This window comes from Apus apus, chromosome 5 (assembly GCF_020740795.1).
Source record: "Apus apus isolate bApuApu2 chromosome 5, bApuApu2.pri.cur, whole genome shotgun sequence".
NCBI lineage: Eukaryota > Metazoa > Chordata > Aves > Apodiformes > Apodidae > Apus > Apus apus.
Window position 1 is genome coordinate 29,228,393 of NC_067286.1, and position 23,668 is coordinate 29,252,060.

A 23,668-nucleotide genomic window follows, 5' to 3' on the forward strand; every position below is an offset into this window, starting at 1 on the left:
CCCATCAGCTACATTTGGGTTGTAACACTCACTAAGCCTCTTCTAAACCTCAAGCTTACCGTGAATACAGCAATGAGATAATGGTAGACACATCCTATTTGGAGTAGGTCACTGGAAGGAAAAGGTGCTATGCCTAAAAACACTGTATGGTTAGCTCGCAAATACTTTTTTCTTTATTTTTTTTTTTCTAGTTTGCCCTTTATCCTAACCATCCAGTCATCATTTACCACATTCAGTGAGCTGAAAAACTGGGGTTTGAGCAGCGAGTGATGGCTCAAAATAAAAACATAGTTTTAGAACTACTTGGTGAGCACCGATTCCTAATATCACAGAAGTGCTTCAGAATACTTTTATCATGAAAATATTTAGTTTTTCTTGACAGTAAAGCTTTAAGATAAATTCCTGCTCACCTGTACTTTAATACAGACTTGCCAGAAGTTCCACTGATCATAAGCAACCATTCTAGTTGCAAATTTCAAACATATAAAACTGTGAGGAATTAATAAATACTCTCTCTCTGAAATTAAACACATGAAATTTCTGATATTCTTGAGTAGTTCGTTACCTTAGAAGAGGGAGTAAAATTAAAGCTTTTTTTTTCCCCTTAGTACAACAACAAAGAAACCACAAAATTACTGGAAAGCAGAAATTCTGCAGTGGAGCAAAACTGATTTTTCATCTTTACATTACTTCATATACATAATTCATTATCAGTTCTTTGTAAACTGTTTCTGCAAAAGTATCATCAAATAGTTTTTACAGCCAGACAAGATGTTTCCAGTTCAATTTAATCTTTATTAAAGATGCAACAACTGCTCAGGGCAGCTCACCCTACTGTATTTAGCTCACAGGCCAACAGTTGAAAGTCATCCTTTCTTACAGGCCAACAGCATTGGCAAGTAGTTTAAGAAGAATTCATAAACCTGAGATCATTCTACTCTTTACATACAGTTCATATTCCTTTATACTGCAAAGGTAAGATTAATCAAAAAAGCAAATCAAAATACTACTGCATCAGAATGTAATATAACAGAGGATAAGCTTTCTCACAAGACATTCATGTCGCCCAGGATGTTCTTGACTGGACAAAAATTGTTGCAAGACTCCTATGTAATCACTAAACTAAACATAAGAAAAATAAATACAATAACTCATTTCACCAAAATTAGTAGATCAAAACAGAATGATGTAATGGGGAGAGAAGTCCTGCCTGGCAGATCTACAACAGTTCTTTCAAAGAATCAGTCATTCAGTATGAGACACGTCTGTTTCCTGTATGACTGATTTCCTAAATCCTCTAATATGATAACCTGCTGAAGACTGTGAAAGAAAAAAAGACCATTAGAGGATGAAGGGGAAGTCCTCGTGAATGACTAAACAGATAAGGGCAGGATATAAGGGAAAGGGCTTTCTCATGATTGCAGAGGACAAAGGCTACCAACACTGGGGAACATGCAGTTCAACACGTGTGTGTGATCTGGAGAAGACAGTAAGACATCAATCTGTTGATGATGCACAGTTATTTCAGCTGGTAACAAAAGATTCAACAGTGAAGAGATTAATTGACAGCCAGAATGCAGAGTCACAGAGGTAGCTCTTGATAATGACTGAATGGCTTGTGTAACTTTAGTGCTTCTTTAATGTTGATAAATACACAGAGGAGGACAGAGACATTCCCTAACTGTACATGTGGAATGGCAAGTCTAGAAAATTTGCAGACGGAGCTCTGAAAACCTTAGTTCAATGGTCCTTTACACCAAAAAGCAAAAGGAACCTTAGAATTTCTGAAAGGTAAAGGAGGGCAAAATTATGTGCTACCAAGTCATACTGTGTCTACTGAAATTTTACAAGCAGTTTTGTTACCTTCAAAACAGAAAATATCTATAAAGCAATCAACATATACACATAATTCAACTATGAACCTCAACCATGACTTAGGGATACCAAAACTTGAGAACTAAAAAAGCGAATTCATATGAGAAAAATCCCATCAGGGGCTTAAAGTGTAAACAGTTTAACATGCAACTTTGAGCAACTTCTTCACAGAGGCTTCTAGAAAATGGGAAAATATACCATGAGATGTATCACTCTTTGCTTGTTCCCACCTTTCTCTTCCATACAAAGAGATATAGCAGTTATCCGATTCAGGACAGGTATTTTTAATTAAACTATCAAGTTTTTTTAATATGAGAAACTAGGTGAAAGGAATAGATGCCCTAAAAGACTGTTACACTTGCATTGGCTATAAGTTTAAATTAAAAAGCAGGCTACTACTTCTGTCTCGCAAATTTATCTCCCAAAAATCAATACGCTACTCTAATGAAACAGCTTAAAAATGGGTCATTAGGTCAGAGCAGCCAATAAACTGAGGAAGATAAAAAAAAGTTAAGCAGCATATTAGAAAATGATGCCAAGAGCAGGTTTGGAGAGGTAGAGATTAATGCAGCTTCTGGAAACTAAATTAATTGCAGCACTAAGTTGACTTGAAAATACTCATTTAAGACATACTGCTCAGATGTCACCTATTCACAAGGTTGTCTGTCAAACCACAAAAAAATGAGCATGTTCATGTTTTGGCAACTTGCAAATGTATGCAATTATAGTAAGAGGAATGTATTTAACAGGTTATTTTAAAAAGCTAGTTGCAGGACTTTTCCTCAACTTGTCTATCTTTATCCTGTTGAATCTAAAACATGAGCATCTAACTTTTCTGAATTGCCCCTTAAAGGAGACTTTGGCTCTCTCCTCACTCATAGATGAAGCCTACAAAATCACACTCACGAGGCTAATACTAGCTAGTGACTGGCCACAGCTCTAGCTGCAGCTTCCAAACACAAGACCTTTTTGCAAAGCCATGTGACATAACAGGAAGCTGTAAATAAAAAACAGAGGACTTGAAAGGTGTAAGATTATTTTAACAGCATGAGAAGACCTGGATAGTAAAAACATAAAGAGAGAACAAAAAGGACATGCCTGGGGAAGACAAACATATTAGCTTTTTTCCTTAATGTTATTTATCCCATTCATTCCTTCATTTACCAGCAACTAGTACTGATGCTACTACAAAGCTCTATTTTTAAAACAGAAAGAAAAGCTTTGACTTCAAGGCAAAGAGTACCTTATACACAAACTGTGAACTGCTACTATGCCACAGTATTTATTATTTTTAAAAAATTATTATACAAATCAGTGATGTTGATGTATTATAAAAGAACTGTGTACACAGTGCAATGGGAACAGACTGATATTGCCATTTTCCAAACGACATTGTTTTAGAATTGATAATTGTACCTTCCCTCTGTTACAAAGTCATTGCATCAACACCCTCAATTTTTTCTTAATTTCAAAGAGAAAAGTCATCAGTTCCAAGTATGGCACAGGAAAATATTTTCCTTGTATGAATATGTGGAACGTGAATAGAGGAAGAAAGTGCAGTGAGAGAAAAAAAAAGCAGAATGTAAAATGGATTAAAGTCCATGGAAAGAAACTGGGATGCTGCATTAATGGTTATACACATTAAACAAAGTCAATGGGTCTCCTTCCACTGCTTCTGCAAATGATTGCTCAAAGATTACAGCATCTGGGAATCATGGAAGAACATCTCTTTGAATATACATAATACTCTTAGTTACATGATGCGGCAATTTTCAAGTTCATTACAGTTTACAGGCTGAATATGACGATTATGAATACATGCATCTACAAGACAAGCTAAGAGGAAGGTCTGAGAAACAACAGGCCTGTCAGTCTGACCTCAGTGCCAGGGAAGGTTATGGAGCCGATCACCTTGAGTGCCACCACATGGCACGTATGGGACAAGCAGGTGATCAGGCCCAGTCAGCATGGGTTCATGAAAGACAGGTCCTGCTTGACAAACCTAACCTCCTCCTATGACAGGGTGACTGCCTGCATTCTCCTGGAGAAACTGGTTACTCATGGCTCGGACTGGTGTACGCTTTGCTGGGTAAAAGCTGGCTGGAAGGCTGGGCCCAAAAAGCTATGATGCCTAGAGTTAATGGGGATCGAGTGCATCCTTAGTAATTTTGCAGATGACACCAATTTAGGCAGAAGAATTTATCTGCTTGAGGACAGGGAGGCTCTACAAAGGGACCTGGACAGATTGGAACAATGGACTGAAGCCAACCGTATGAGGTTCAAGAAGGCCAAGCATCGGGTCCTGCACCGGGGGTCACAACAACTCCAGGCACTGCTACAGGCTTGGGAAAGAGTGGCTGGAAAGCTGTCCAGCAGATAAAGATCTGGGAGCATTGGTCAACAGCCAGGTGAGTATGAACCAGCAGTGTGCCAACAGCATCCTGGCTTGGACCAGAAATACTGTGACAAGCAGGACTAAGTGATTGCTCCCCTGCACTCAGCACTGGTGAGGCCACACCTCAGACAGTATGTTCAGTTTGGGGCCGCTCCCTACACTAAGGAGCTGAAGCAAGTCTAGAGAAGGGCAATGAAGCTGGTGAAAGGCCTGGAGAACAAGTCTTTTCAAGAAGCAGCTAAGGGAACTGGGATTGTTCAGTCTGGAGAAAAGGAGACTGAGGGGAGACCTTGTTGCTCTCTACACTTATCTGAACGGAGGTTGTAGCAAAGTGGGTCTTGGTCTCTTCTCTCAAGTAACAAGCAATAGGACAAGAGGAAATGGCCTCAAGTTGTGCCAGGGGAGGTTTAGATTGGATATTAGGAAAAATGTATTCACTGATAAGACTGTCAAGCATTGGAACAGGCTGCCCAGGGTGGTGGATGAATCATCATTCCTGGAGGTATTCAGAAGATGTGTAGATGCAGTGCTTAGGGATATGGCTTAGTAACAGACTTGGCAGTGCTGGGTTAATGGTTGGACTTGATGATCTTAAAGGTGCTGTCCAACCAAAATGATTGTGTGATTATTGCTCCTGTGTTTTACTGAACTTGGTTACATCTGAAATCTTTGTGTAAATTATTTGTTACTAGTGCAGTTTAAAAAAAAAAGGCACATATGAGTATTTTAATTCTTTATTTCTTCCTTAGCACTGTGTTTTCATCTATATTACCTACCCAAAGTAAATTAAGGTAATCTTATCTGACTGAAGAAAGGATGAAATTAATTTTAAAAAAGAATACTTATTTTTGGGACAGTAATTCAACAGTTTCGTTTATTTCCATTGTTTAGACACTATATTACTTTTGATACACTTTCTGCTACAGTATATTAACCCATAATGCTAGTGATACTCATAGTATCCAACTCTTATCCACAACGTGTCCACCACTACCTGACATGGTCCTCAAACAAGTGGTCAGAGCTCCCTCATGATACAGCCAAAGACAACGATAAAAGTAGGAAGGAAAGACCTGAGATGCAAAACTGAACTTTACTAATACAGAAGGCACCTCACAGTGCACAGATTAAGTAAAGGCTTCTGAGAAAAAGGGGAATTAATTGTGAAGAAGTGAGTACATCCAGAAAGATTAGCTTCCAATTTTCAAATCTAGCATGATAAGTTCCTAAATAAGAAACTAATATTAATAAATAAGAAAAATATTTAACTGAAATTGCTATGTATCAGCACAGCGGTCAAAAAGCATGCACTTAAAATACCTTAAAAATACACCTTTATCATCATTCCTATATAGAGAGGCCAAAATAATTGCACCTGCTTTTGTGAGAAACAGAATTGGTGGATAACAAATTACTACACTGTTTTTTGAGTTGCTAGTAATATATAGTGGTGTAAGAATCTGGTGAGTAGTTTGAACAGACTGATAATGAGAAGTGGCAGCAGTGAAGTGCAGTATTTCTAGGGTATTGATCCTCACAAATATTATTTTAGACCAACAGCCTAACTTCCAGCAGAGGCTGTATTAGCACATAATTCCTGCAGCTAATGATCAATAGTTAATCAGCAGAGGAGAAAATGAGCAGAGAGAAGCCTTTGGTGCATGCAGAGAATTACCAGATATCTTGAAACACTTGTGCAAAATGAAACATGTTGGCAACAAGAGTGGGGAAAAAACAGCCCAACTCAGGCACTGGAAGGCACTAGAAATGAAAACAGAAAACATTGTTTTGTCCAGTAACCTCGTACTAAAGCATTAAAAGAGTCCTCAAGAATCAGGTACGTCTCACATAATTGGGTATTTTGATATACTGCAATAGATCAAAAAACATTGTCAATTTGAGTATCTCTGCCTGATTACTCACATTATTTGAAAAACCTGACAAGGCTCATAACCTACCTGGAACCTGTTTCAGAAAAAAAAAAATTGCCAATGAAATGTGTATTTTCAACCTTAACGTGTCATTAGAGATAAATAAAAATAAAAATCCTATTACAGCAGTAGGAGCATTAATCCTCCTACATACCCTGCCACCTCCAGTTTTAGGATCATTTTTAGTGCTCTTGTGCTATGTTTGATCACTGTGTATCCACTGTATCAGTGGCAGGAGACAAGAAAATCCTTTAAAAGGCAGAGGCATTTAAAACATTTATGGTTATGTGGATGAACAGCTTGCAGTAAGAGGGGAAAGCCCCACTGAAGCTGAAGAAAAGCATGAAGCTAAATTTTTTCTCTGCCTTTTGCAGAAGTATATTATTTGTCCTGGTTTAGCAACTGAGAGAATTTGCTAGATTTCAGAGACTGAAGCAGAAGACCTGTGCAACACTAAAACTGTACTCAGAATATCCATGTGTCAAATCTCAGTAATGTACAGAACTTGTGCAGCCCAACCGATTAACATCATAGACACAACACACATTAGTATGCAATACCAACAGCACTGACAGCCACTTTCATATTTTTCCAAACTAAATTCTGTTTTCCATGATTCCTCACAAACTGAAAACTTTCAGTTTTTCAGAATTTCATTATTTACAAGGTGCTAGAGCTGCCTCTGCAGGCAAATTATTTATCAAATGTTCATGGTGCTTTACAACTGCTTTTCATTTACAGAGGTTGAGGCTGTTCCAGTCTGGAGTAGAGCATTAATCCTAAAGAGCTCTGATCCCATAACCAAAAAGAGCTGGATCATCACTTTGTGATCTACAGACATAAGATTGCTCAACTTAGTACTTGATTACAAGTTCCTCTGTGGGGAACTGTGTTTGAGCTCTTGTCCTGTGCTGCCTTGAGCTTCCTGTATATCCACATGTCTAGTAACTTTCTCACAGAAAGTAGAAATAAAGGAACTGATAAAGTTACAGAAGCCTCCTGTTCAATATAACTGGACATGACAGTAGTACTCACAAAAAGAGTAGCGGTTTAAGTAGGTATATGCAAGGCAAGGAGCCTGCATTCTGCTCTGTATGATGTTTTCCTCTCCTAGATTGTCCTTCTTAAACTTGGCTTTTGTTGGTTTGGCTATGTTGTGGTTTGTTTTGTTTGTTTGTTTTTTTAATCAGACTCCAACAATGATAAATCAAAGATAACTGAGGAGTTTCTATGCAACCACAGCTTTAGTTTAACAAAGCTGTAGGTTCTAGTTTTCAAGATAACTGCAGGAACAACATCCTCAAGCATCACTGGCTTCAGAACAGCAAAGTGAACTGAAAAAGACAGACAAAGCAAGCAAACGGATTGGCATGAAGAGAACATGCAGGATGGAAAGAAGCTAACCCATCACCTTCCTCCCTGCAGACTTACTCACACTACTGATGCTTGCTGAGACCAACAAGTCCCATTTATTCATACAGTCCTAGTGCCCTCCCCTCCCCAGCTCATATGTTTGTATATCCTTTCCATACCATGAAACACTACAGCTATAACCAAGCCTGCAAACGTACATCGCTTGGCAAATTGAGGGGCAGCAGCACCTGTGGCCACCTGGGATACATATGGTATAGATTTCGCCTACCTGTTTCTGGGTGAACATTTTGGACTCGTCTCTTCCACTTAACCACCAGTTTTCACAACAATTTACTCTATCCAGAGAGCTTCACACCTCTGTCACTGATGGGAATCTACAGGCAAGTTAATACCCAAAGATGTTGGTGGATTTTTTTTTTTCCCCCTTTTGGAGTGAAGGAGAGGGGTTAAAAGACAGGGATTGATGGATGGACTAGTCTGGTCACAAAAGCCTCACCTCCTTGGGAAACCCAGGCTAAACACAGACCTCTATAAAAGATCCCCTCACAAAAATGAGCCAAAAGACTAGGGTAAGGATTTCCATAGTACAAATTCTTGAATGCTAACAAAGAACAGAAACTTGGAAAGAATACTTGCCAAAAGACCCAATCTAACAACACTGAAAGGAAGGCCAGGAAACCTGTGCATGACAGGGCTGCTTTTCATGTCGTTAAAATGTGAAGCCACCAGTTGCTAATTGCTAAGAGTGAAGTATAACCCACCCAACACCTGCTTCAGCAATCCACTTTAAGAGCAGTCCCTTACCAGCTTTGACAATTACTCCCACACTGCCCTGTAAGAGACTAACAGTTTGCTAAAAAGAAAATGGAGCTTATCATCTACAGCAAGCTGCCTGAGAGTTGCTCTAGTTGACAGAAGGTGACATTAATCAACCTTGTGGCATGCTGATGTCCAGGCTTCAAAGGATTTAATCTTTATATATAAGATTTGGGTGCCTGGTTAAAATGACAGCATGCAATATTACTTTTTGTTCATTTAATGATTTTCCTATAGCCAGCATCTTAGCACACAGTAATGTTTATACTTAACTAGTGAGGAATTAATTCAGTACCAACATCAAATTGTGTACAGGAGCTGCTAAAAGCTGGAAGTTGACAAGAAATACAAGATGACAAAGCAGAACACAAATCCCCCTAAATGTACTGGCAATTGATGACATTTTCCCTAGTGTGTAAATCTTGCTTTTAGGAAGCAGACCAAAACTTACCAAGTCAGAGTAGGAGGGAAGAATGGGGAAAAGAGCTTAAAGCTCCTTTAAAAAAATTTATGAATATATTATATAATATGGTTGTCAAAAACATCACTCAATAGCTTGCATGTGGGATGCAAGCAACTGAGTACCAGTCTTCCAAGAGAATTGTTCTTATCTGTTTGAAATTAAAGCTGAATAGTCTTGAACATAACATAAAAGCAACCAATATATAAGAGAAAGTCTTCTTTTAAACAAAAAAAATTAATTTGTTCTGAAAGAAAAAGCTTAAATTTATACTTAATCATACAGATTCTCTTATGTTAAATACTAAGGAAAGGATCTAAGTTTACAGTGGAAAATCTCATCTTTTCTCCAGTATAGTAAAAAAAAAAGTCTGTGATGAGTCAGGTACTATATACAAAAAAACCAACAAAACACCCCACCCAAAACCTGCAAACGACCTTGAACTTTTTTCTAGAGGTAAACCAAATAAACTTCACACTTCAATCTACTAAATGGCTAACCAGTGTGACAAAAAAGAAATACTGTACATTAATTACAGTTGCTCTCAAAAGAGAGTGGCCATCATACAAAATTATTACTACCCTGCATGGTACAGTGGGTTAGGGATTAAGAGAAGATAACAAGAGTGACAGGTCAGATTTCCCCCTCAAAAACACTAACAAGGAAATTTCTGTCTGCCTGGGAAGATAAAAACAGCCAAAACTCCATTTGTTACACAGCTGTATGAAAAATTTATTTTTAAAAAGGAGACAAAAGATTAAACCATTGGCAACAAACACATCTTTCTGTGTAACTAGTATACCACCGGACCATAGGGGCTGTTGTCAGAAGGTGAGATCAGACAGAACACCTAAATAAAATACAGGCAACTCCATAAAAAGAGAAAGAAGGTTTGGTGGTGGTGAAGAGGCAACAGAACTGCAGCCCAAAAGCTGTCTCTTTGCTCAGGCTCTTCTTTTCCACACACTCATATCTGATGGGTTATGCACAGGTTAAATCAACCATACTACAACATTTCACAGTTCTTCCCCTATCAGCCTTGAAATGCGATGCCCAACATCAAAGAGACTGAAAGAACTTTCCTCATCATCATATCATATCCCTATTTGATTTGATAACTATTGCCTATGAAAAATAAAATTTTTCAAGTAATATTTTCTCTAGCATCTTGTATTTAGTCTCACAGGTTGCAAATATTTATTAAACAGAAAACTGTTAAAATTATAAAAACCATAATTAATATTTAACATTAATTCATAATGGAAAGGATCTTTCAATATAGGTACGCTTCAATTAAAAGGTGAAGTTATCCCAGGATAAAGATATAGAACCAACATAGGTTTCAATCCCACATAAACTATTAGGTTGTTTATTTATACCTCAGCATTTACACTTAGGTAAGAACCATCAAATAAACTGCATTAGTATGATGCTAACACCTCTTGGCAGTGCGCCATTTATTGATCTCTACAGCCTTCATTAAAACATCATTGAGGAAGCTACAGTTGAAAATGTGCACCACAGATTACACACAATTACTGTGTAAACTTGGCAGTACACTGAATAGGGAAAATTATCAAGTTTTAAAGCTAAATTTTATGTTTTGTTATTTTTCTCTTCAAATCCTTTCCATGAAAAAGACAGATTAAAAAAAACTAAGAAATTAACCCACCAGAACAAGAGAAAAACAGGACTTAAACGGCCTGCAATGCTGTTTACTGCATGTTATCTCTTTATAGAAGACCCTCTATAGAATAACGGTGCAATGCCTATTGGGACAAACTACATTTTACCAATGAGAAAGAAATAATTTAAGATCAAATCGCTATATGTCTCTTTTACCACAAAAATTTCTTTTCAGAATTGCATGAAGAAAAATATTACCAGCTTGTTCACAATTAATGTCTCCCACATGATTTTTTTAGCACACATGAAAAATAACTTATTGATTCTAAAGCTTGTACTGATTCCAGTTAATTTGCCTCTTCTTCTGCTTCATAAAATACTGATATGTGCAAAGAAATTCCCTTTATTGAAATACAATACCATCATTCAAGGAGGTGTCCCTAATTCTCTGTTTTACACAGATAAGAGAATGGCTACAGAATACACTTATACAGAATATATTTAACATAGTGGAAAAAAAGAGATATTTCAAAATTAATTGCAAAACTATAGAGCAACAGGGATAAGTTTTTGTTGCAGGTACTGAATGGGGCAACTGGAGTTGATGCACAGATGGATCTGCTGTTCACAAACTAGGAAGACCTGGCTTGGGATGTGATGCTCAGTGGCAGCCTTGGCTGCAGTGAACACAGAGGTGATTAAGAGCCTGAGGGGAGTGAAGAAGAGTAGCAGAGCACAGATCCTGGACTTTGGAAGAGCCAATTTAACTTTACTCAGGGAATTATTAAGTGCGACCCAATAGGAAAGAGCAGGTTGGATGAATAGGAAAGTCCTGACTGAGCTCCAGGGCAAAACAGAACAGTAAACAGAAGGCAAAGCAAGTAGAGGCTAGCAAGCAAGAATTTGGAGACACTGCTCAGGCACATAGGCAGTGTCAGGAAAATCATGTATGTTACGGTCACCACATGGAACCATCAGGAACCTAAGACTTCTAAGTAACTTTAAATGAAAGCAGTATCACTGTAGTAAGTGAAATAAGAAATACACCAAAATGCTGACAGAGCCAAAGAATATAAAAGCAAGTTTTTATTGTGATCCTTATTGCTAACACTTCTTGGTTTTTTTCCCGCCATATTTGTTTTACTCTTAAAAATTGTGATGGAAACACAAGCACCTTCCTACACCAAATCTCAAACCATAAAATTGTTTCTCTTGGCCACTCAGATTGTAGGAGTACTCCATACATTCAACATTGTGCCCTAACTGCTTCTCTAACACGTTGTTATGTACAAGGGTACTATATAATTTGGTTTGGAAAAAGCAGACCAAAAGGTATTATACTTCATAAAATAAGGCTGAGAATAACACATTTTTCCCATTCCCAAATTGATTAGTCATTTATAGACACAGGTGGACCTTATTTCAGGCAAAAAACCAAACATCCCAAAACCTGATTCCACCTACAGCAAAATATGAACCCTGAATAAAATATATTTGCTTAATATACTAAAAAAATAAATCCCAGAATAGAAAAAAAAATCCACATTACTGTTCAACATGAAAGTAACTGTAACTGACCCACAAAAAGAAATGTTAATTTGGACTTGAATGAGCTGGAATTAGCTATCAATCAAGCTTGTGAAGGAGAGCCTGATATTCATAAGGAACTGACATAGTAACTCAAAGAAAAGGCAACTTTGTGGCTGTTCAATTGCAATTTTTTGGCAAGTTACTAGAAAAACTATGTACACTTTTTTATAAAAAGAAGAACAAAACCCAAACAAAACCAGAAAAGCCAGCCAAAGCTGTTATAACTGCATTAGCAAATACAGCATAACTAAGTTTCTAAAATTAATTTCAATTTTTGAAGCTGAAGATTACATGACTCAGCCTGTACTCATCATCTCTATGAAGACATAACTCTGCTGCTGAAATGTCAGCTCCTCAGCTTCAGCACCCGGCAGAAACTGAAGCACAATGTTTAATTTATTTCATAACTTAGCATTTTGACTTGAATTTCCAATAGCTATGCCCTTTCTGGAAGTTTGAAGTTAAGCCAATGGCTATCAAGGCACACAAAGAAGAACAGATGTATTTCCTACTGTCACATTCTGCTTCATTCAGCTATGTGGTGGACTGCTCCAACCACTGTTGAGTTTGGCAACCAGATGTGCTCCACTCACCTTCACAAGCCAGTATCAAAGACAGAGTTCAGCATAAAGCATAAAAACACAAGCGGCTGTTTCCTCATCAGCAACAACACGCTTAGTGTTGTTAAAGACAATTATTTGCAGTTTTTGCCCTATAATACTAAAAACCACAGCACATACCAGAAACCAGAATAAATGTGAAAGTAGGTTTCACTACTTTTTTTGGATAAGTATTTCAGATGGGCAATTTTCACCACCAGTTAAACAGCCATCAGGGAACAAGTATTCAAGTTGCAACGTATCACAATGCTATGCTTGTGTAAACCCTCACAACATCTCAGATGGTTTAAGACTATGACCTTGAAAGACTGACAGCCATCACACTTCTGTATATCCTTTTTTGGCCTCAATCCAGATCTATGTGTTAATAAGCACTACAGCACAGCAGCTTCAAAGTATTAAAAAAATTGTGCCATTCCTAAATATTTCATCATATTTATCAATTCAATATTTCAGTTTCAAGATAAAAGCCATTAACAGAATTAACATATTGCTGTTGAGTCACTGAGAAGATTTGATTCTACATATAATACACTTTTAAACAGCAAAAGAAAAACAAAAAAAAGGGCCCTCAGCATGCATTTAACAATTGTGTTGTTATGGAAACTAAGTGTCTCTGAAGCAGCAAGAACAAAAGGGGGGAAATTGCACTGCAAATCTTCCCATAAATTGTGTAGGTAAATTTTTTTTATCCATTATAGATTAAAAGGAATACAATGAAGTATTGCTCTAAGCATCACTTTCTACCCTGAGATGTAAGTAAATATTTTAAAATGCTGATAGAAGATCCTAAAGCACTAAGCTGAAGAAAAACATGATTCCTCTACAAGGAGCTTGGCTCCTCAAGTCAGCTGTTCCATAAGAGCAGTTAATTCCCAAATCCAGGTGCCCTCTACAAGGCTCCCAAGGAATCTCCTAATGCAATTTCTCTGGAGTCCACAGCTGGAAAATGGCAGAAAAGCTTAGCATGGCTAAAAGGAAATAAAACTATTATCTTACAGGATACTACACAGAAGAAAGACAGACAAGCCAAAACCTCTCTTCCCACCCTGTGTTCCTACTGCCGAAAGTTTTGGTGAAGTTATACTGATTTAACTGATAACCAAGAAAATAGAAAACCCAATTAACAAAACACAAAGCACATCAAGAGCGCGTTTTCCAAGAACTGACATGGAGTGTCAAGGAGATTTTTTGTTATCTATATCAACAATTTTCAGATGTGCATAGGAATTTATGGTTTTAAGCAACAACCATAGACTCAAATATTCACCTTAGCCAATCCAGAATAATTTAGAGAGTCTAAGAGGGCTGTGTATGTGCAGGTGTGCATCCCCTTTCCTGAAGTTAGAAGTCTTCTGGTTTAAGCTCCACATTTCAAAGCAAGTATCAGAAACTTTTTCATCAGAGAATTACTAGTAGACACATCCACATGATGACATATGAAGAAAGTTGCTCAGTTTTCCTGCAGAGGGAAATCACATTAACAGTATGATCAATAATAGGAATCAGAGAGAATCTGTAAAAGCTTTATCTGTTGATACATTGTTTCAACTCTTGGGAGTCCCTTCTTGTCAACACAATTTTTTTCATGCTTACAAAGATTACTACTTTTCTAGAAAAACTGCACTGATGCAAGCTAAAAAAATAAATAAAATCACATCACTTACAGCATCTTCCAAACGTTAAGTTCCTACTTCAGGTTCAAAGAACAGCACATCTTTTTTTTTTTTTTCAACTTATACATGCAAAATAAAGAAACCCAAGCCCCTGAGGTTCATCCTTGAAAGCTACTGGCTCATATCTTAAGTCAGCTGAAAGACGTCAGGAGCTGCAATCAAGCGCTTACAAGCAGGGTCTCTCAAAAAAACTTCATTGTAAAAAGCGATGTTACTAACCTTGCCAAAAAGGCCAAGGTAAATAACTTGTACTGCCTACCAAGAGGTTCAAACACTCATTCAGCTATATAATGCATTGGTGAGGGTGGGCTGAAAATAAGCTATTGCTTTGAACATCTGCAACATTTACCATCATCTAACCTACCTAATTTTAGGAAGGTTACAACCTATTTGCAATTTATGCATTTCATGCTGTCACTCAATGGATTGACTCTAAGAGCCATCACTTCAGGGACAACTTCAGTCAACTTATTTCAAAACACTTAGCATAATGTTGTACACTGTAGATAAATTATGCCATAGAAAGCATATTTAACCAGCGAAAAAGGTAAGACAGCATCTCTAATTGTGACCCTTAAGATATTTTATCAACTGAAGCCAAGACAGAAAAATGCTTATAACAAATCTAACCTTGAAACATGAGAATAAGAGACAACTATTAATAGAAGGCTAATCTAAGGTCTCACTTTACATAATTCACAAAATTGCAGTAAAGTCAAAGTTCAATAACATCAACTATGTACTTTAAAGCTCTGTCTAGGCTGATGATGACAAATACAAAAAATTCTCAGAATTTTACAAGTGTTTTGTATCTGGAAAAGCTTATTCTGCAGGCCCTTGAAAGAAGCATCATATAACGATTTGACATTACAAAATGGAAGTTTCTCCTGACCACTCACAGAACCATGTTTGATTGTACTACAGTTTGTCTTTTTCCCCCCTTTCTTCCCTGACACCACAATGAAAACAAAACTTGTGTTTTTGTGTTAAAAAGACATCTGATCCCAATCCTAAGCAAAACACTAAAATTCTGGGAAACAGCCATTCTGCAACACTCACAGATTACAAATACACTCATGCTTTACATTCTCTATGATGGTGATAATTTTTCAAGTGGATGCTTTAGGAAAAGGATAGTCACTCAGGTATGAGTAGTAGCAGAAGTGCTGAGAGGAAAGTTTATGAATATATTTAATGTTTCTCAATTGCAAGGTCAGTCTTTTGACCAAGATGTTGTGTTACGGGGCCCAGAACTGGAGGACAGAAAGCATCAGACATTTCCCATCTCTGGAGGCTCACAAGATTACCAACACTGCCTCAGCTCTAAAGCCAAACACACTCTTCAACCACTGACACATCCCTATTTATTGTCAACATTTCTTTCAAATGTTATTAAAAACTACAAATAAGGCGGAGTTCTGGAAACCCTTTTATATCTGCCAGATAGGGCCTTCCATCCCTTTTTTTAAGCTACCATTGTAATTTTTGAGGGACAGCACAGCCAGATTTCAGAAGGCATATTAAGTGAAGGATAGAAGAAGCTAGTGTTTAACTTCACACCAGCTTGGTGGTCCAGGCAGTTACATGCCTATGAAATCACACAGGGTAAATGAAGCAAAGATTAAAGATGTAACTCAATCTATTAAACTGTTACTCAGAAACCTTAATATTCTTTCAAATTGCTACTACTGACCCCAGGTCCCCAAAGGCACAACATTACAAAGCAATTATTTTCAAAGAACTGAAGTGGTTCTCAAAGCTCTGAGAAGTCAGTATATCAGGAAAACGGCACCAAGTAATGAAATGGTTTTTGCCTATCAATGAATCATGGAAAATACCATCCTGCCTGCCCATTTACAATTAGTGCAGTTCCACATTACAGAATCACAGAATGTTTGGAGTTGGAAGGGACCTTGAAGATCACCTCTTTCTGAGATATTAAGTAACGGATCTGTTTAGAAAACTCAGTCCTGACACTGCTCTACACCCTTTTGGACAACCCAGACCGTACAGAATTCTTGCATCAAGTTGGTAGATCTGAGAATATTTTTATCTGAAACAGTCTTGGACAGGAACAAACTGATTCACTGATAGTGAAAGAAAATTGTAACAGATACCAGCCAAGTGAATTGTTAAGAAAACTCTAAAAAATACAGAAATTCCCACCAAAGTAATGAAGTTAGCTCAGACAAGATTTCACGTGCTTTCTCTCCTCTAAAGCCATTCAGACATTTGGTGCAGACATTTCTACTCAAGTCTGGCATTTTTTTCCTGATGTTAAACTATATGCAAGGAAGCCTAAGAATAAAAAACACTAAAAATTGTGTATTCTCAAGGTACATTTTCAAGCTTTTATAAGGTCACTAGATTTACTAGTGTCCTAGTCAAAATGGTACTGCTGTAGACTGGGTGCATGCACTTCTGTATTTCTGCAGGCCATGGTTCTGTTAATCATGGCAGCAGCACAAAACAATGATGCTGAGGGTAACTGTGCACTCTGGCTGAAGAAGAATCATAGGTGGCTGGAGTATTCCTTCCCCCACCTCTGTCCTGACAGCACATGTTTCCGTGCCTTAGGTGTCTAAACTCCAAGTGCAGATCCATTTACCTGTGTTAGGCCACTGCTTTCTAGATGGATGCAGAACTCCAGGTTCCAGATGGGGCCCCAAAAGACTGTCTTCAGACACCAAGTACAAAACACAGTTTTAAGATCAAATTACTGCACTGAACAAGGATTAAATAAAATCAGTAACATTCTCCCTGTCAACAAGCAACTATATAGACACAATTATAGTATTTTTGAAGTATAAAAAAGCATAAAAATCCATATATTTAGAGCAATTATCAAGTTCAGCACAGCAAGAAGAGGAACAGAAAAGGCTTTTAAATCCAGCAGCACAAACATTTGCCTAATGCCAAATTATCAACAGTATATATCAACAGAATTAACTTCATTTAAAAAAATATGAGTAGAAACCAGAAACTATACAAACCTACAGTTGAAATATACCAGAGCACGCCATTCACTAGTTGATCACAAAGTTACAAACATAGCACAGTACAATCCCTTTTAGATAAGTCATCACAGACCAGCTCAGACAGCTGATGTTGCAAGTAGGCAGCTGAATCCATTTAAACATTGAGGAGATACTATGTTGAGTAACTCTACATCCTGCAAAAGTATGGAGTGGCAGCAAGAGAAGGAGACTAACAAGCAGAGTGTTTCAAAAAGAAATGCAGAAAGCCATGGTGAAGGACACGAGATTGACAGGGTAACACAGAACAGGGCAGAAGTGCATCCAAAGTAGCAGACTTAACCAGGGATAATCACTCTGTTCTAGCTGGCATAGCTATAACAGCAGAAAATGATAAATGAGCTGAATGGCTATTTATTTAGCGGATATGATATTACTTTCACTCCAATATGAAATACTTCACCCTGTCTGTAGCTGCCTTCCAAAGCTTTTCCATGCAATATGAGCTACACTGAAAAACAAGCCATTTGCAATCAGAATGAGAGCAGCAATGGGAACCTGAAACTGAGACACTGAGTTTAACTGTGAAGCTCCACACATGATTAGTACAGCAGAAGAGAAAATTAGGTAATGTGTTGCAGTTATTTCCAGCCTCTGAGTCTCAAAACAAAACAAAAATGTATTTAATCAAGGAAGTTAACTCCTTGAAGTAACCCAAACTTCCGATTTGCTCTACTTTTTAACTGGAGGAGTATTAAAGCCCAATAGTGTGAAATGGTGTACCCATCTAGCCTTGTGAACAGCCTAACATCAATATTTTAAAAAAGGATAAACCACCTTAAGGATATTTAATCCTGAAAGGTAACCTGAAAAATATATTTGCAGCATTAAAAACTAGGATATCAAAACTACATACCACACAGATTTGAAAACTTCTACTATAAAACCCCATTTTACTTGACTACAAGTTCCAACTTAAGATGTACTTGTATATTATAGTTGTTAAAAGAACATGGCACAGTAGAAGGAGGTTAAAAAAAAATATATTCTCTATACATTGTTCTTGGTATTTCCCATCTTCCCACACACCAGATGCTGACATTTATTGCTACTCCTGGAAAAAAACTAGGCAGGTGCAAAATAAACCTAGTAACTGAGGATATCAATTCAAGAAACTTCTGAAAGCATTGTAAGATATTTATATTATACCTAGAAAATATATAATATGCACAATTATATTTCTGCACAGATATATCCCTGTAGATACAACTGTGTAGATTTTATATAATATTATTTAAGATATATAAAATATCTACATGGAGATGGATATCCTATGTAACTGGACACCCAGAAGAAAGTTTTGGCCAGGAAGAAGGACTAAGACAAACATCACTGTGCAGCAACAATTCTACAGCAATTTCAGTACAGTAACATATTAATAAAAACTCTACAAAAATAATGAATAATTCGTTGCCAAAGGGAAAACATAGCAAATTTTACTGAACAGAAAATAATACACACAAACACAATGTAAGTGCCTCTCAAATAAATATATAAGTACATATAAATGTTAACATACTTAAAAGCTAGTTTAGATATTTAAATAAAAGGAGAATCCAAAAAATTTGGTAAGCATCTTTGAATTCAGCTTTGTACAGAAGCATTCTTTCAGGAAGAAGGGTATAAGAAATAAATCCATGCATTTAGTGAAAAACTCTCATAATTTCATTTATATTCACCTTCATTTTTTGTAGTATGTCAGGATAATTATTAACATTCATGTATAAAAAGATCAATTAAAAATTCTGGTATGATCACGATTTTTTTATTATGCAATTTACACTAGAACAAACAACTGTCACTCTTCGTTCCTCCACCGCGCTGTGAATTTTAATGTGTATAATGGAAAAGACTGAGCTATAACACCGGTACTACTGAAGTGAATTTTCTTGCAAAAAGACTGTCTCGTGTAGTATTATCACTAAAGCCATCACTGAATTTACTATTAAACCACGTACCTGCAGGAATTCAATTGTTTACTGTCATTACTGTCAATGGGAACAAGAGTGACAGAGAATTAGGACACTGATTTTCATTTTTAAGACACATTGGTATTAAATTAATAGTTCAATGGATACTAAAATAAATTAGCGTCTAACATCACTTCACAAGAGAACTTCAATGCCACTAAGCTGCTTTAGAACAGAATACTGTTTAAAAAAAAAGCAAAATAAAGGTATTTTGCTTTGCAGAAAACTCCTGAATGCTCCAAGATCCACAAGGAAACTACACACACACAACCCAGAAAAGAGTACCTACATTTGTGGTTTGTTTTTAGAATACAGAGAAACCATGTTAGAAAAAGGATTATCCCACAAAACGTGTCAGAAGAAATGCCGTAGCAGATTAAAAAGAAATTTATTTGATTGTTACTACAGCATTTCTTCTGTTACCATCTAGTTTAAAAATGGACTCAGACCAAACAATTCTGAAGCAATACAGCCTGGAAGAAGTATCAAATTTTTTAGCCCAAGATGCCCAAAATAACCAAAGCCCACCTTCCCTATTACCACAAACACTTTCCAAGCAATTTGGGCATGAAGCATAAGGGAAGCAGCAGCTGGAGGCTAAAAGACAGCTGAGTATCTGTTGGAATTGATTTCCATAACACCGTGACACAACACGTGCCATCCGTTACAGAAATTATTTACTTCACAGAAGTAATGCATTTACTTTGCTAGACTCTAGCTTCAAATGCTGACAACTCTGGTGGGTGAATTGTGCAGTATCTTTCAAAAACAAACAAAATCAAACCTGAAGCATGCTCTCCAGTAGCTTATTTATGATGCACTAAGAAGTTCTGCAAAAGCACTTTCACCAGAGCAACCTACGGGGTTGGCAGTGAGTACACATTGCAGCAGCATGACAAAGAGCTAAAACCAGAAAATGAAAATGCCATTTCTCTAGAGGTACAACAATCTCATTCATTTTCTTAAAACTTCGTGGAATACAGAGATGGATTGTAATACTTCAAATTCTCTACAGGTAAAGAAAGGAATCGATGCAGAACAAGTGAGATGTTTTCTCCACTGTCTATTTACATTAGCAGCGGACAGAAACCACATTGAATGGAGGGACTGATGACAAACACGACATGGGGAAATGCTAAATACCACGGGAGAAGTTTTAAGGGAAAAAATACCTTGTTTTCCATTCAGTAACTTTTGCTGAAAGATTTGTTTTGAGGCATTAGGTGAGGTATAGTCAAATACTTGCCTAATTTAGTTGTAAAGGCAGAAAAATGAACGAGATGTGACACCCTTCTCGTACACCATAAGGCAGCTAAAATTACCCTTTGCAGGTTAAAGTGCTATAAAAAGTCTTAAGCATCTGATTTAACTTATCTGACTGCTGGAATCAGTGCACAAATTCTACAAGGCTCTCAGAGCCCTATTAATATGCCTCAGATCTGCAGTTAGTGACCCGGATTTGGAATCACTGATGAGCTCACTTTTGCCTCCCCAAACTGCTTAAGGTCTGCACTGCTTGAATACTCTTCTTTTTAGCACCACTTCCTTAGGAAGTCAAGAGCATTCAGCTGCAGCCATTTTTTTTTTCCTTTATATTTGTGGGTGATAGCATTAATAAGAAAATACATTTTATTAACCAGACCTCTTAAAAAACACAGTAAAAATTAGTTTTAAAGCTGTATAAAGTGTTTACAAATATTCTTGTTAAAAGCTTAAAATGCATTTCGTTTAGCCATTAAAAAAGCAAATACTACTTATTATACATAAAGCACTACTCTGCCCTAAGGTTTCTGCTTAGAGCTCTCACATCTGAATGCGACCAATAAAATTGATATGACTTGTCAGCCAAGGCAGAACCAGCAGCTAGGGAAATGCTTCATCCTTGCTGGGACGCAGCACAGCATCGTGCTTCTGCTGTTTCTGCTTATGGAGAACTGACTCTTGGGAGGACGATGTTCAATTAGCTCCAAAGACATCCATGAGGTACTCATTTTACAAACTGAATAATAATGCAAAAAGCACAGGTAACCCTATACATGGAGCACCACAAAGGTCACTTCTTCACTACACAGTTCTGAAAAGCCTCAAGGAGAACGGCAAGGAGAAAAGGCAGATATAGATATTGCGCCACCATAGTTCGTGCCAAATTCAAGACCTCAAGGTTGTCAATGCCCTACTACTTAAGAAAGCAACGTTGCTTCACCAGCATTTTTACATGCATTGACTCATACTACTGCATTTTCAATCTTTTCAGTATTATTTTATCATACTACTTCATATTACATGTTTTTGTCATAAGAGGTGTGCTTTCGTCCTTTTCCCTCATCATCCATTGGCATTTTCTTTCTAAAGCCAGTAGCCAGTGAAGTCCACCTTAAAGATGATCTCACTTGGTAATGGGAAATTTTATGAAGTGCCTCAACTAAGAATTTTTCTTCCTCAGTGACAACCTTAGGCACTATAACACATATCAAACAGCTAAATTCACAGTCCTTTCAAAATTGATTTATCCAAGAGAGAAAATAATTTCCTCAGTGACTTCTCTATCAGGGCCAGAGATGCACAGACACAAGAGCTATCAGACAGAAAAAGGTTACATCATTGCTTGTAAACACACAAAAAATATCAAACATCAAGAAAGCAAAAAAGGATTGATATTTTGTTCTTAACCTGCCTTTGGCCCTTTCTCATAATTCTTGCTCCTTCAAATACAAAATGTAAGTAAAAATAAGTATCAAGTAATTTTTGTAAACAATTACTTTTTTGTCTGGACTACACTCAATACATCAAGATTCACATGGAAGAGGCAACAGCAAAGGAAAAGAAGTAGGAGAAAGGAAGAGGAAACTAACTACAATTCGCTCTTTTGCATTTTTCATAAACAGAACATTATTCTATCACATTTTTACAGCTGATGAGAATTTAAAACTAAGCACTAGTCGCAAGTAAAAAGTGGGACATTACTGCAGTAATTTTACAACAGCTAGGAAGGAAAAACAAGGATTTCATTGACAGAAAAAGAATGATCACCACTTGCACAACCATAATTCCCAAATTCTAGTAAATGGAGGTGCAGCAAAAAAATGCATTATTCTTCAAATCCTCCATTTTTTTTTTTTTTTTTTTAATTATATCTACAAAGGCTCTGAAAGTTGACCAAACATTTACAAAATCAGAGCTGGCTTAAGTTTTCCAGTGTCTTGGCTGAACTGCAGTACTAGCAATCCTTGAGCCAACTTGACTCAGCAGAACTCCTTTTGCCAGAACCAAAGTAGAAAACAGTATATGCTATACCTTAACAGCTGCCATGCAACAGCTCCACAGGACACAGTGATGTGTGGACATCCCTCTTCCAAATTCCCAGGATACAACAGCACTGCATTTCATCAGTCACTATCAGGAATGCAACATGGCACCCACATGCTGCCTCCCCACAAGCCCTTCAGACCATCACAGGCCAGAGCTACCACCAAAAGCTGCAGACAAATAATACAGCCCCTGTCCTCTACTGTCACCACACATTACAGGCAGCTGCACTGAAGAACTGATCCAGTTTTGAAGTATGCACCTAATTAATGGCTTTACAAAGACAAATTTGAGCTCATTTCTTATCCAACTCAACTAACCACTGGCAGCATTTCAGGGGAAGAGAAAGAGCCGGAGGTGAGAAGTGGCCATACAACAGCAGCAGCCGCAATGCGGCTCTGAAATGCTCTTGGAAGGATGACGTGAAACAAAAGTCCCTGTGTAAAGTATTAAATGTAATTAGCTGGAAAGCATGCTGCCTTCCTGCTTCTCTCCACTGAAGACAAAGATGAAAGCTTGTGCAAAGTTACACAGTATCATCTGCAAAAAACAGATGGGAAAAGCATTAAGCCTATACTGTTACATGTAGTTACTGTGCATGTTAAAAATATCACTTACAGACAGACCTTCTTCCTGCCCTGTTTTAGAGGAGTGCAAAACCATCTTCCAAAATTCAGGAGTTAAATATTTACTTGAGAATTCTGTTGCAGCTCTGTCCCCAGCAGGCAGGTGTGCCTACCCACGGCCACACAGATAGATAGCACCTGGGACATGAACCAGCAGATCTGCAGGCAGATGATAAATTACTACACAAGTAGCACTCAGCTTTCAGAGCACCAATTTTTGTTCACCGCTATGACACTTCCATGCAGGCAAGAGCAGAGAGATCGCTCATATTGGAGGAAAAAAGCTTGTCAGATTTGCTTGACACAGCCTTGGTGGGGATCACAGCATTTTGCTGTAGCCTAGCAATTAATACTGCAATACATCCTCA

At 37.4% G+C, this 23,668-nt stretch overlaps 1 protein-coding gene across 6 annotated transcripts in view; it reads right to left on the reverse strand.

Moving 5' to 3' along the window:
• Positions 1–23,668, reverse strand: part of SIPA1L1 (signal induced proliferation associated 1 like 1) — a 202,743-nt gene that overhangs the window by 87,007 nt on the left and 92,068 nt on the right. Inside the window, exon 1 of one of the 6 annotated variants that reach the window (XM_051620674.1) lies at positions 13,958–13,976. The exons of the other annotated variants lie outside the window; for them this stretch is intronic. The gene's annotated coding sequence lies outside the window, so the exon portion shown is untranslated. Of the gene's footprint in view, positions 1–13,957; positions 13,977–23,668 lie in introns of those variants that run through there. 6 annotated transcript variants of the gene reach the window in all.